We start from the raw sequence: 12,159 nt of genomic DNA on the forward strand, positions 1-12,159 counted from the left end.
TATATAACAGATTCCGATCCAAGTGTCTTTGTAGCTAACTCTCACATCTGATTCATTCAAGCCCCTAACAACAAAATCGGAAATAAAAAATATCTATGTTTATGCCAAGAGAACAAAAAAAAACTTTATTAGTAAAGAGGAGAAGAAAAAAAACTAAACCTGAAGAGGTGCTGTTTTCACTAACTGTCAAAACAACAAAGAAGGAAACCATAAGGTCTCACAAAAAGTAAAAAAATGGTAATTTTTGAAGAGAAAATGGGGTTTGATGCAGAACCGTACGTTTAGAGCAACCGCTGGCAGAAGCATTGAGGCCGACCTCCTAGCCCGCATGTATGCATCTAGCTTCTCCCAAATCTCTATTGCTGCATCTTTATCTTGATGCCGCTTATGTTTGCTAATCTGCGGGTAAATTACACGAGCTAAACAATAAGCAAACAAAATTAATGGCAAAAGAAATGAGCGTACATGATACAATAAACTCTAATAGACTGAAATTTATCCCATCATGTGGAACAAGACAAATCCATAAGCAGCGTGTTATAGAAGTAGAGCTCGGAAACTTGACAATACTCGAAACAGTAACAGAAAAGTCTAAATCTCTTACCGAAACTATCTTCACATTCTACTGCCTCGCAGATTTAGCAGACTCCACACTGTCATCTTCAAAGCGAATGTAAAACCCCAGGACTGTAAACATCCATCCGCATGACATTACAATTGAAAAAAAATTCCGATAAATCTTGATCACCTTACCTCCTGCAACAAAGCATTAAGTTTGAGAATTCCACCCATAGTGTTTGTGGGGTCAGATGGACGCAGGAAAATTAAATAGGAAAAGGAAAACTTACTTTTATTGAATATCTCTGCATGGTCCTTGCTCTTCCTCTCGATAGTAATACACTCTGGGCTTCTTGAGCATCTCCTTCACCTTGGCATCAGGGGTATGGTAAACCACAGAAATTTTGATCAGACCTTGGCTTCTTATGGCATAATTATTGAATGATTTCTATTTTTTTTAACGGCAAAAGGGTATACGAATAAAAAGAAGAATCAGTAGCCGCAAGAACGTATGAAACCAACCATCAAATTGCACATTCGAATTCTTCCTATCTCATCGCACGTGTCATCTAATTTCCAAATTCACTGAACCATTTAAACATAGCTAAAAAAAATTGAAAAAGAACATGGTGTCCTATTGATTCGCATGGACATATGGGAAGGTAAATCACATGGACATATACGAAGGTAAATCAGACAGAGAAAAAAAAACACAGAAACCAAAGCTTCCCGTCTCATCTTTCTCATTGCCGAGCCGTACTCGTCACCTGTTCCAAAATCAACCAACAAGAACTGCCCAAGAAAATAAAAGCATCATCTCTAAAGGTAAAGCTGTTGCGATTTCGAACAGCTGCACTGAAGAAAAGGGGTTTTGATGAAAATTCACTGTACAAATTTATTACAATAACATATCTGAATATATTATAAATTGAAAAACAAATTCATATCTTCACCTCCATTCACAATGGGCTACACAGAATTTATCTCTAACGACTCTTCTGCCCTCCATACAGCCACAAAATACAAAATAAAATCGCAAGGGCAAAACAAGCATGCCTTCAGAATATGTAACTGCAGAGACTGAGAAATCGAATTAGAATGTTTTCTCCTTTCGAGGCTGTCGAAGAGCGCGCAGAACCAGTAAGTAGCATACCTTAAAAAAAATGAATATACCATTCACCAATCAGTACATTGCACGTCCTTATTCTTCGTCCTCGTCACGTGTATCATGTAACCTTTTACTAAATTCCGTGCAAAGGCTTTGACAGAGAAGCACAGTGTCTGCAGCACATTGATACGGATAAAAATCGCGTCAAAACCAAACAAGCAAGAACCGCCCAAAAAAAAAAGCATTATCTCTACGGTTAAAGCCCTTACAATCTTGCACAGTGACACGGTGAATAAAAATGGTTGAATGATGAGGGCTCTATCCACAGCCAACCATCTTCTATGCATCTAGCGTCTCCCAAATCTCTATTGCTGCAGGTTTATCTTGATGCCGCTTATGTTCGCTAATCTGTAGGTAAATTACACAAGCTAAACAATAAGCAGACAAAATTAATGGCAAAAGAAATGAGCGTACATGATACAGTAAACTCTAATACACTGAAATTTATCCCATCATGTGGAACAAGACAAATCCATAAGCAGCGTGTTATAGAAGCAGAGCTCGGAAACTTGACAATACTCGAAACAGTAACAGAAAAGTCTAAATCTCTTACCGAAACCATCTTCACATTCTACTGCCTCGCAGATTTAGCAGACTCCACACTGTCATCTTCAAAGCGAATGTAAAACCCCAGGACTGTAAACATCCATCCGCATGACATTACAATTGAAAAGAAAATCCGAGGTAGTAGAACAATTTACCCAGACCATTGGCAACCCCTGGTACAGGAGTTGAATGGATGTCTTCCTATAATTTTCCTTGCATATTCCGATACAGAGTGAGCCAGAGAGACGAAACATCGTGGAATGTTGAACGACCCAGTAACAAGCATCACGGCTGGCATGGTTCAATTCAGATCAACGGTTAACGATTACCTAATCGTCTAACAACAAAATCGAATGGCACATATTTTTACACGTAAGCAGTTTGGGTAGTTTATTTCATAAGGGAACGCCTTACAGCGTAATTACAACCTGAAAAAATGCTAAATTAGTTGGTGCTCTTTTCAACGAAATGAATAAGCGAATATTTCTCATATTTTTCTTTCTTATAGTGATGAAGCGAATATTTTTCATATTTTTCTTTTTGTTGTGATGATTGAGTTGAAAGATAAACCATATGTTGTAATTCTTCTGGATTTTTGTATAGTTTAAGGATTTAGTTATAAATCAGGTATTTATAGTTATAATTGTTTTCAATTATTGTTTTCAAGTATAAATGTAATCTTTATTGAATGAATTAAGATACAGATCACAACATTTGAATCAATGGAATTCTCCAGAATTCTTATCAGTGGTATCAGAGCCTTAGATTGAACTCCATTGAACCAGAATGCCTAGATTCTCCATTGTTGTACACAAGCTAAGAAGATGTGCTTGCTGACCTGAATACTTAACTGTCAGCAGCGTTGGTAGAGGCGTGACCTGGTAGTGTGCGCAACAACATTGGTGGAGTCAGCAGCGTTGGTAGAGGTGTGCTTGGTGGAGACTCTGCTCTGGCTGTTTTTAATATACAACCATTGGGTTGTTATTAGATTTTTTTCTTTTCTGTAAGTTAATACAGAAAATATTTAAAAAAAAAAAGGAAATTTATGCTGTAATGATTGAAACAGAATTTTTTTAAAAGAATTTTGTTCTTGTAATCATAACAATTTTTTTAAGAATTCTGTCATTATCTGAAAAAAAGATGAACTCCTTGGTATCTTTAATTGGGATTGTTCTGTCCGGAAAGGAAAATTACCAAGAATGGTTGAGGAAGGTTAAAAATACACTTATTTTTAATGATTTGTGGGATGGAATCTATGAAGGAAAATAAGCTCACCAGATCAACTTAACGAGGAGAAACAGTTAGCAATCTGGCAAAATAAAGATAAAAATGCCTATGCCTTAATTTCTACTTCAATCTTAGAAGAGGTAAGCAGATACATTGCTCAGAATAAGAAGCATATGATGCCATAACATAACTAAAAGAGCTTTATGATTCACATTCTGAATTGGAGATAATTCAGTTATTGTTGAAGTTATTTAATTTGGAAATGAAAGATAATGATCCTCTAAAACTTGCTTTTGAAATTAAAGCCATCAATCATGAAATTGAATTTACTTGAGTTAAAGTTGAACTGCCACTCAATGCCTTTATAAAATCTATTTACCCTAGTTATTCACACTACTTGGAATCTCTCCAAGCTAGTGGGCAGTTAAAAGATTTAGATTTTGCTAAATTAGTAGAGAAAATTGCAGAAAGAGAGAAGGCTTTTAGCAAGAAAGAAACATCACATAATTCGAAGGATTTTGGCAAGAAAGAAACATCACATAATTCTAATACTGAAACCCTATGTCTTGTTCAAAAAGACCAAAAACCTCAAGAAAAAAATACTAAGGGTAATAGAGGTCCAGGTAGGAATAATTATAGAGGCAGGGGGCAGAAATATTTAGGGAGATAGATAGCAGAATGATAAACAAAGAAATTTTCCTGATAAAATAGTTGTAAAATGCTTTAGATGTGGTAAAATTGGACATACAGCTTCAAATTTTAGAATTCCCAGGGAGAAAATTAATGGAAGAAGAGAACAAATTCTTAAAAGGAAAGATCATCTAATTCCAGAAAAAGGACAGTCTTCTGTGAATGCACATTATGTTATTGCTCATTGTAGTTTTCATATGGAAGATATATTTAGTACTTCTTCTTTTTCTTCATTGCATGACATTTGGATTTTAGATATAGGTGCCACTTTTCATATGACCTTTAGGAGAGATTTGTTTGAACAATTCATTGATAATATTGATGGAGTAGTGTATTTTGCTGATAAGTCTCAAATCAAACCATCAAGGATTGGTTCTATTCAGTTTCCTGGACTTATGATTATACTTCGAATGATGTTCTTTACATTCCTCAGTTCCAAAGAAACTTATTATCCTTTGTACAAATAAGACAACAGGGACATTCCATCCACATATTTGATGGTAAGGTGGTAATTCGAAGAGCAGCCGACAATAAAACTGTAATGACTTCTTGAAGTTGAAAGGTGTGTCCTTTGTTACATTGAACACAAATTATTTGGTTCAGCAAAATGATACTTTGTCATCTTCTTTATTGTGTCATGCATGCTTTGGTCATATTAATTATGTAAGTACTAGAATTATGAGGCAACAAGGGATTAAAGGACTTCCAATAGTTCCCAGAAAATTGACCCCATGTATTGCTTGTATATTGGGCAAGCATCACAAACAATCTTTTCAGAATTCTACTTCTTGAGCTATAAGAAAATTAAGTCTCATACACTCTAATTTGTGCGGACCTATGCCTGTACCAACTGCGAATGGAAATAAATACATACTAACTTTTATTCATGATGATTTGAGGATGTGTTGGGTTTATCTACTTAAGGAAAAATCGCAAGTTTTTGATGTGTTTAAAAAATTTCATCTCTTGATTACAAATGAAGCTCAATTAAATATTGGTACTATAAGAACTCATAATGGAGGAGAATATACTTAAAATGTCTTTGAAAAATATTTGCAAGAGAATGGCATCAAACACTAGACCACAATACCATATAATCCACAGCAAAACGGTGTTGCAAAACGAATGAACAGAACATTGCTTAATATGGTAAGGTCAATGATGTTTTTAAGAATGTAAAATTGATATTTTTGGGAGAAGCAGCGCTCTGTGCAGCATATATTAGAAATTGGTGCCCATCCTTTGTCATTAATAACAAAACTCCATATGAAATGTGGTATAATCGTCTTCCTGTTGTTAAACATTTCAGAGTTTTCAGTTCTCAATGTTATGCTTTGATTCCTAAACAACAGAGGAATAAGTTGAGTGAACGGAGCAAAAAATGTATTTTTTTAGGGTATTTTATGACTTCTAAGGCATACCGATTATATGATGAAGAGAACAAGAAATTTATTTTGTCAAGAGATGTAATTTTTCTTGAATCTGATAAAGATTCCCTCACTGTTGATAGACAACTTAATTAGATAGAAAAGTTTGTGCCTCAAGAGTTTTATTATGAATCAGATAATATACTTCCACATCCTGAAGGGGGGATACCTATATTAGATCAATCTGTGGAGTTTCCTTCTCTCAATGATGATAATTCTGCTATTGATGAGAAATTGGTTGATGCAAGTGTTTCTATAGACATGACAGGGACAGAAACGACAACAGAGTTGACAGGGACAAAAATGGCAAGAACTGAGACAAATGAAGAAGATGAGCAACTTCCTACACAACCTTTGTGAAGATCATCTCGTATTTGAACATTTCCGAAGAAATATGATGAGTTTAAGACTGGAAGTTCCTCAGGTAACTATTCTCATTGTGAATTTAACTTTTCTGTGGATTGTGAACCTACTTGTTTTGAAGAAGCTACTAGTTATGATCAGTGGAAAGATGCCATGCAAAAGGAATATCATGCTCTCATAAAAAATGGTGCATGGAGGCTGGTAGATCCTCTTGTTGGCATCCAACCTATTGGTTGAAAATGGATTTATAAAACTAAGTATAAAGTTGATGGTTCACTAGACAAACATAAGGCAAGACTTGTAGCAAAGAGATATGCAAAGAAAGAGGGTATTGACTATACAGAGACATTTGCTCCTACAGCTAAATGGGGCACTATTACATCTTTGTTTGCTATTGCAGCTCAGAAAGAATGGAAAATTCATCATATGGATGTCAAAACTGCTTTTTTAAATGGAGATTTGAAAGAAGATGTTTACATGTTTTAGCCAGAAGGTTTTTCCATTAAAGAGAAAGAACAAAAGGCTTGCAAACTAATGAAGTCTTTGTATGGCTTGAAACAAGCACCACGAGCATGGTATGAGAAACTAACTGAACATCTTCTAAAGTTAAATTATAAACATTTTGACCTAGATGATGCAACTCTTTTCGTTAAGAAAGTTGAAAGATTAGTTCTATATGTTGATGATTTGATGATCACAGGAAACAATGATGAATATATATCATCTATTAAGAAGGAATTGAAAAAGGTTTTTGATATGACAGATTTAAGTTTACTTCATTATTATCTTGGAATTGAAGTTGATAAAAAACCACAACATATTTTCATCTCTCAGAAGAAGTATGTTGGTAAGTTATTGAATCTTGTTGCTACACCAATGGAGTCTTTGTATGGCTTGAAACAAGTGCCACGAGCATGGTATGAGAAACTAATTGAACATATTCTAAAGTTAAATTATAAACATTTTGACCTAGATGATGCAACTCTTTTCGTTAAGAAAGTTGGAAGATCAATTGTATATCTAGTTGTATATGTTGATGATTTGATGATCACAGGAAACAATGATGAATATATATCATCTGTTAAGAACGAATTGAAAAAGGTTTTTGATATGATAGATTTATGTTTACTTCATTATTATCTTGGAATTGAAGTTGATGAAAAACCACAACATATTTTCATCGCTCAGAAGAAGTATGTTGTTAAGTTATTGAATCTTGTTGCTACACCAATGGAGCAGAATTTGAAACTTACTTCAGAAGAAGGAAAATCATTTGAAGATCTAGCAAAGTATAGGCAACTTGTTGGAATTTTGATTTATTTATCTATTACACATCCTTATATAACATTTGTTGTAGGAATACTTTCCAGATTTATGCATCATCCTTGTGAGGGGCATTGGGTAGCAGCAAAAAGAGTACTAAAATATTTAAATGGAACCCAAACTTATGGCATCAAATATACCAAAGTTTTAGACTTCCATCTTGCTGGTTATTCTGATTTTGATGGAGATAAAGAGAATGGAGTCTCTACTTCTGGCTATTTGATGAATCTTGGATCAACAACCATCAGTTGGAGATCACGCAAGCAATCTGTTCCTGCTGATTCTACCACCGAAGCTGAATATGTTGCAGCAGCTCAAGCCACTAAGGAAATCATTTGGCTTCGGAAAATACTTGAAGATTTGCAGGAGAAACAAAAAGCTTCAACTCCTTTATTTGTTGACAACTCTTCTGCAATTCAATTGGCCAAGAATCCAAAGTTTCATGATCGAACCAAACATATCAACACCAAGTATCATTTGATTCGACATCATGTAGAGGCCAAAACAATTCATTTGACACATTGTCCAACATTAGAACAAATTGCAGATATCTTTACTAAAGCATTGGGACATGAAAAGTTCAAAAAATTTAGATCTTTACTTGGTATGTTAGATGTCCCTTCAGATTAAGGGGGGAAATGTTGTAATCCTTCGGGATTTCTGTATAGTTAGGGATTTAGTTATAAATTAGGTATTTCTAGTTATAATTGTTTTCAATTATTGTTTTCAAGTATAAATGTAACCTTCATTGAATGAATTAAGATACAGATCACAACATTTGAATCAATGGAATTCTCTAGAATTCTTATCACCATATATAGTTTTTTATATATCATTTTTCCTGCACAACAACCATAAATACTTTGTCATATCTCATTTTACCTTCATAATTGGGAAAGATCAATCATAAGCACTAGCTCATAGATATCTTCAACCAAACAACTTGGAAAAGTTAGAAGTTTTCATAAAGTGAAAGGAATGAACACATGGATGATGGAGATTAGGTAGAATTTTACACCTCTGAATCATTTAGGTTACTGACACTTTGGAGAGATTTAAGTACATATACCATTGAAATGGCTAAAAGATGCAGTAGTACTTTTCAAGTCAAAACTAGGCACCTTACAAGGGAATGATTAAAAGGCAATGTATTCTTCATTCTTCTAAGTCTTTTTGGAAAAAGAGTTTATCATAGTCACAAGCTTCATCAGTATTCAGTATTTTCTGCAACAAAGAACTAAAATCTGAATTGTTATACCAAAATATAAAATTATATATTTTTATATATGTTAAATTTACATTAATATTTTTTTTAACTTTTGTTTATATGGATGATATAATTTAAAACAAATCTAAGATATCATTATTTATATAAAGACTAATTTAGATCCATCTTAGCTTTAGATCTATCATAGAGAGGTATCAAATCTCTCAAGGTACAAATCTCTTTTCTTAGTGCAAAACTTAAGGAAAGATTTGCACTGCCACATATTTGATCCCTCTTGGCGCATGGTTTGCACCGCCACATATTTGATCCCTCTCGGCACATGATAGATCTAGAGTTAATATGTATCCAGGCTGGTTATATAATGTTATATAATATCTATGATTGTATCTATGTGCCTCTTTCTTATTCCCTCTCTCTATCTCACCCCCCAAACAAGCACACTCTCTTTCTCCCCTTTTCATCTCCCTCTCTCTCTTCCCTTCTTTCCCTCTCTCTCTCCTTCTCTCTCTATTCCCTCCCACTCTCCTCTCTCCCTCACTCTCTCTCCATCTCACCCTTCTCGCTCCCCCTCTCTCCACCTTTCTCCCTCTATGTTTTTCTTCTTCCCTACCTCTATCTCCCTCTCTCTCCTCAATCTTTTCTCTGTTCCTTCCTCTCTCTCCCTTTCTTTCCCACCTCCCTCTATCTCTCCCTTCCATCACACCTTCTCTCTCTTCCCTCCAACTCTGTCACTATCTTCCTCCCTTTGTCCTATCTCTCCCCTCCATCTCTATGTCTCCATCTCTATCTCTCTTCCCCTTCTCTCCCTATCTCTCTCTTCCATGCTCTCCTCTCTCCCTCATTCTCCCTCCCTTACTCTCTCTCCATCTCTCCCTTGTCTCTCCCTCTCTCTCTCTCCATCTCTATTTCTCTATGTTGTTGTTATTTTCTTCCTCTCTCCTTCTCTCTCCCTCCCCTCCTCTATCTCTTCCTTCCTCTCTCTCCCACCTCCCTCTCTCTCCCCCCATCACTCTCTCTCTCTCCACCCTCCAACTTTGTCACTATCTCGCCTCCCCTACCCCTTTAAAATTTGATCTCATTATATTGTGTTTAAGAAAGTATCTAAATTAAAAAACTCAATTGGTTGTAAAATATTAAATCTATATTTTGGATCAATCATGTCAAAGAAAATACAATAATGAAAAACTTAAAAGAATCTTGCATTATCTTTCCTCTATTATTGCTAGTCACCTTGCTTGCTTTAGTCACTTGAGTCCTTAATTAAGATGGATCTTGAGTGGTTCTTAATAATATTATTTATATTATATAAATTTCACATCTTTATATATAAAAGTATTCTCATTTTTAATTTTATTAAAACCTTGATTTAATTTCTATGAAAAAAATTTAGTAGTCCATGGTTTAGATATATCTCAAAAGTAATCATAACCTTTTACTCCATAGATTTAATTAAAAAATGTTGTACAATTAAATTAAAATAAAATAATTATAAAATATTTTGATTGTGAAATAAGTTATGGTTTTTGGGCATGTGGTACTGATAAGCCATGGCACTGGCCCATGGTATTGTAACAAAGTCTATTATTTTTATTACTTTAACGTTTTATTATTAATTGATCCAACATTTAAATGTTTACATATTGGGGTTTATATTAATTTTAATTTTTTATTTATTATCTTGAGTGTTTGTTTATTACTTTTAATTTTTATTATTAATTTAGCCAACATTAAAATATTTACACTCATTCCCCGAAATCACTTTTAACTTCTTTCTTTATTTTATTTGAGTCAACATTTAAAATTGTTTACATACTTACATTACACCTACACATCTACTCTATTCTAAGTTGTGCATCACCTCTCTCACATAATAAATTTATTAAAAATACTAAAACATACCTTCAATATCAACCTATAATAAAAAATACACCCAACATTATTTTGATATAGAATTTTGTTTATACCACGAGATTTTCTCTTGACATTTATACAACAAACAATATTGAAGGATACAACCATGACATGAAACTTGTATCTATATCACTGATTTTACCAGTGAATCTATATTCAACACGAGCGTCCTTTTCGAAGTAGTGACCGGAGAAATTGCCACTGTAAAGATGATCTAAGAAAAATATAAAATCTAATATTCATTTCCGAATAGAATCAAAAGGTATACGTAGATAACAGAAAATATGACTGGAAGGGGTGTCAGTAGCAAAACCGCCGTTGCACCAATTTCAAACTGTTACTGCAGGAAATTTTCCATGTATGTACTGCGTAATATGCTTGCAAAAAAATCATTGGTAGAACTTTTCGTAGATTTGAGGACACTTCCTTTGTTCATCATGTAACGTAAGCCTTCCTCTTTAATCCATCTCAAAAACAAATGTAATGCATGTAAATATATGTGAAAATTAGTTATATTGGATGATTTATTTAGAAAATAAAAAATGACATGGAGAGAATTAAAAAAGGTGTGAAAAATACAAAGCAACAAAGAATATAAAAAGTTAATATATGGTGTCATATTATAGTTTTAAAAAGCGAATACAAAAAATATTCACTAGAGTTATTATAAGTTATTTAAAAAGTTGAATTCAATTTGGAAAATATGCATCTTAGATAAGATGGTACTATTGCTATGGTTAGAGTAATTAAAGAGGAGAGATGATGTTATTGTTTTTAAAAGAAGAAATATGAAATGGGTGTGTAAAGTGAATAAAAATTATATCAAAATCTTTATCAACAATATATTTTTTTTTCCATAAAGATAAGAAGATTAACATTGATATTAAAAAGAAATGAAAATAAATAATTTGATGGTAGGCATATATATTTCAATTCATGGTGGAAGTTTATCGATGGAAATTAATTTTTCTTATTTTTCAATAGCTAGGATGGAGTGTTGGCGAACTATTCTTTGTCTAAGAGGCCATCAGATAACTGGGATGAGAGGGAGGTCGAAGAGGCATTCTGACGTGTTGGCAGTGGACTGAACAGTCATGTGAGAGCGAAGGGTGGGAGTCGTGGCGACGTTGGTGTGTCAAGAGGCAACTAGTAGTAGTCGATCTTGGCAATTGAAAATTAAAAAAAATGAATTTCGATGGATGGAATTCCATCTTTGTGGCTGTGGATCGACCATGGCGTGTCAAGAGGCAATTGCACATTACCAAATGGAACATTTAAGCACCGAAGAGAATATGGGTGTTTTAAAGATTGAAGAGAAAAACGGTTTATGTTGTTGCTTAGGCAACCTTTTCTTGTGTATTGCTCGACTAGAATAGTATTCTTTGGTTGTGATTGATTGGATTTGTAATTGAAGTGGAGGGACATCACGTGGACTTGGAAAGAGGAGGGGACTACTTGCAAACGTAGGAAGAGGTGAGTGGTTGGATAATTGCTCATGGGCTATGGTTGTGGTTTTAAAAAATATGTATTTTTCTTTTCAGTTGTCTATAGCATAAAAGCAGTGTTGAAGTTGGTACACATGTGAATTGTAATGGCAATGATTTGAGTGTTTTTTTGTAGTGAGTGGATGTAAGAAAGGCGCAGGCAAGTTTGTTGAATTTCCATAAACTATAGGCTTATTGAAAATTGGCACCGTCTGATAGGAACAAAGTAAGAGA

General features: G+C 34.1%; 1 long non-coding RNA gene across 1 annotated transcript; it reads right to left on the reverse strand.

Annotated features, from left to right (window-relative positions):
* Positions 1–1,095: 1,095 nt before the first annotated feature.
* Positions 1,096–2,528, reverse strand: LOC149149758 (uncharacterized). Its single transcript, XR_016263582.1, has 3 exons — positions 2,280–2,528; positions 1,936–2,074; positions 1,096–1,839 (listed from the first exon to the last, which is right to left on the reverse strand). It is a non-coding gene; the product is annotated as an uncharacterized LOC149149758 (long non-coding RNA).
* Positions 2,529–12,159: the final 9,631 nt, after the last annotated feature.

The sequence above is a fragment of the Pinus tabuliformis genome, chromosome 9, assembly GCF_031772625.1.
Source record: "Pinus tabuliformis cultivar Carrire ecotype Pingquan chromosome 9, CPIR1, whole genome shotgun sequence".
Lineage (NCBI taxonomy): Eukaryota > Viridiplantae > Streptophyta > Pinopsida > Pinales > Pinaceae > Pinus > Pinus tabuliformis.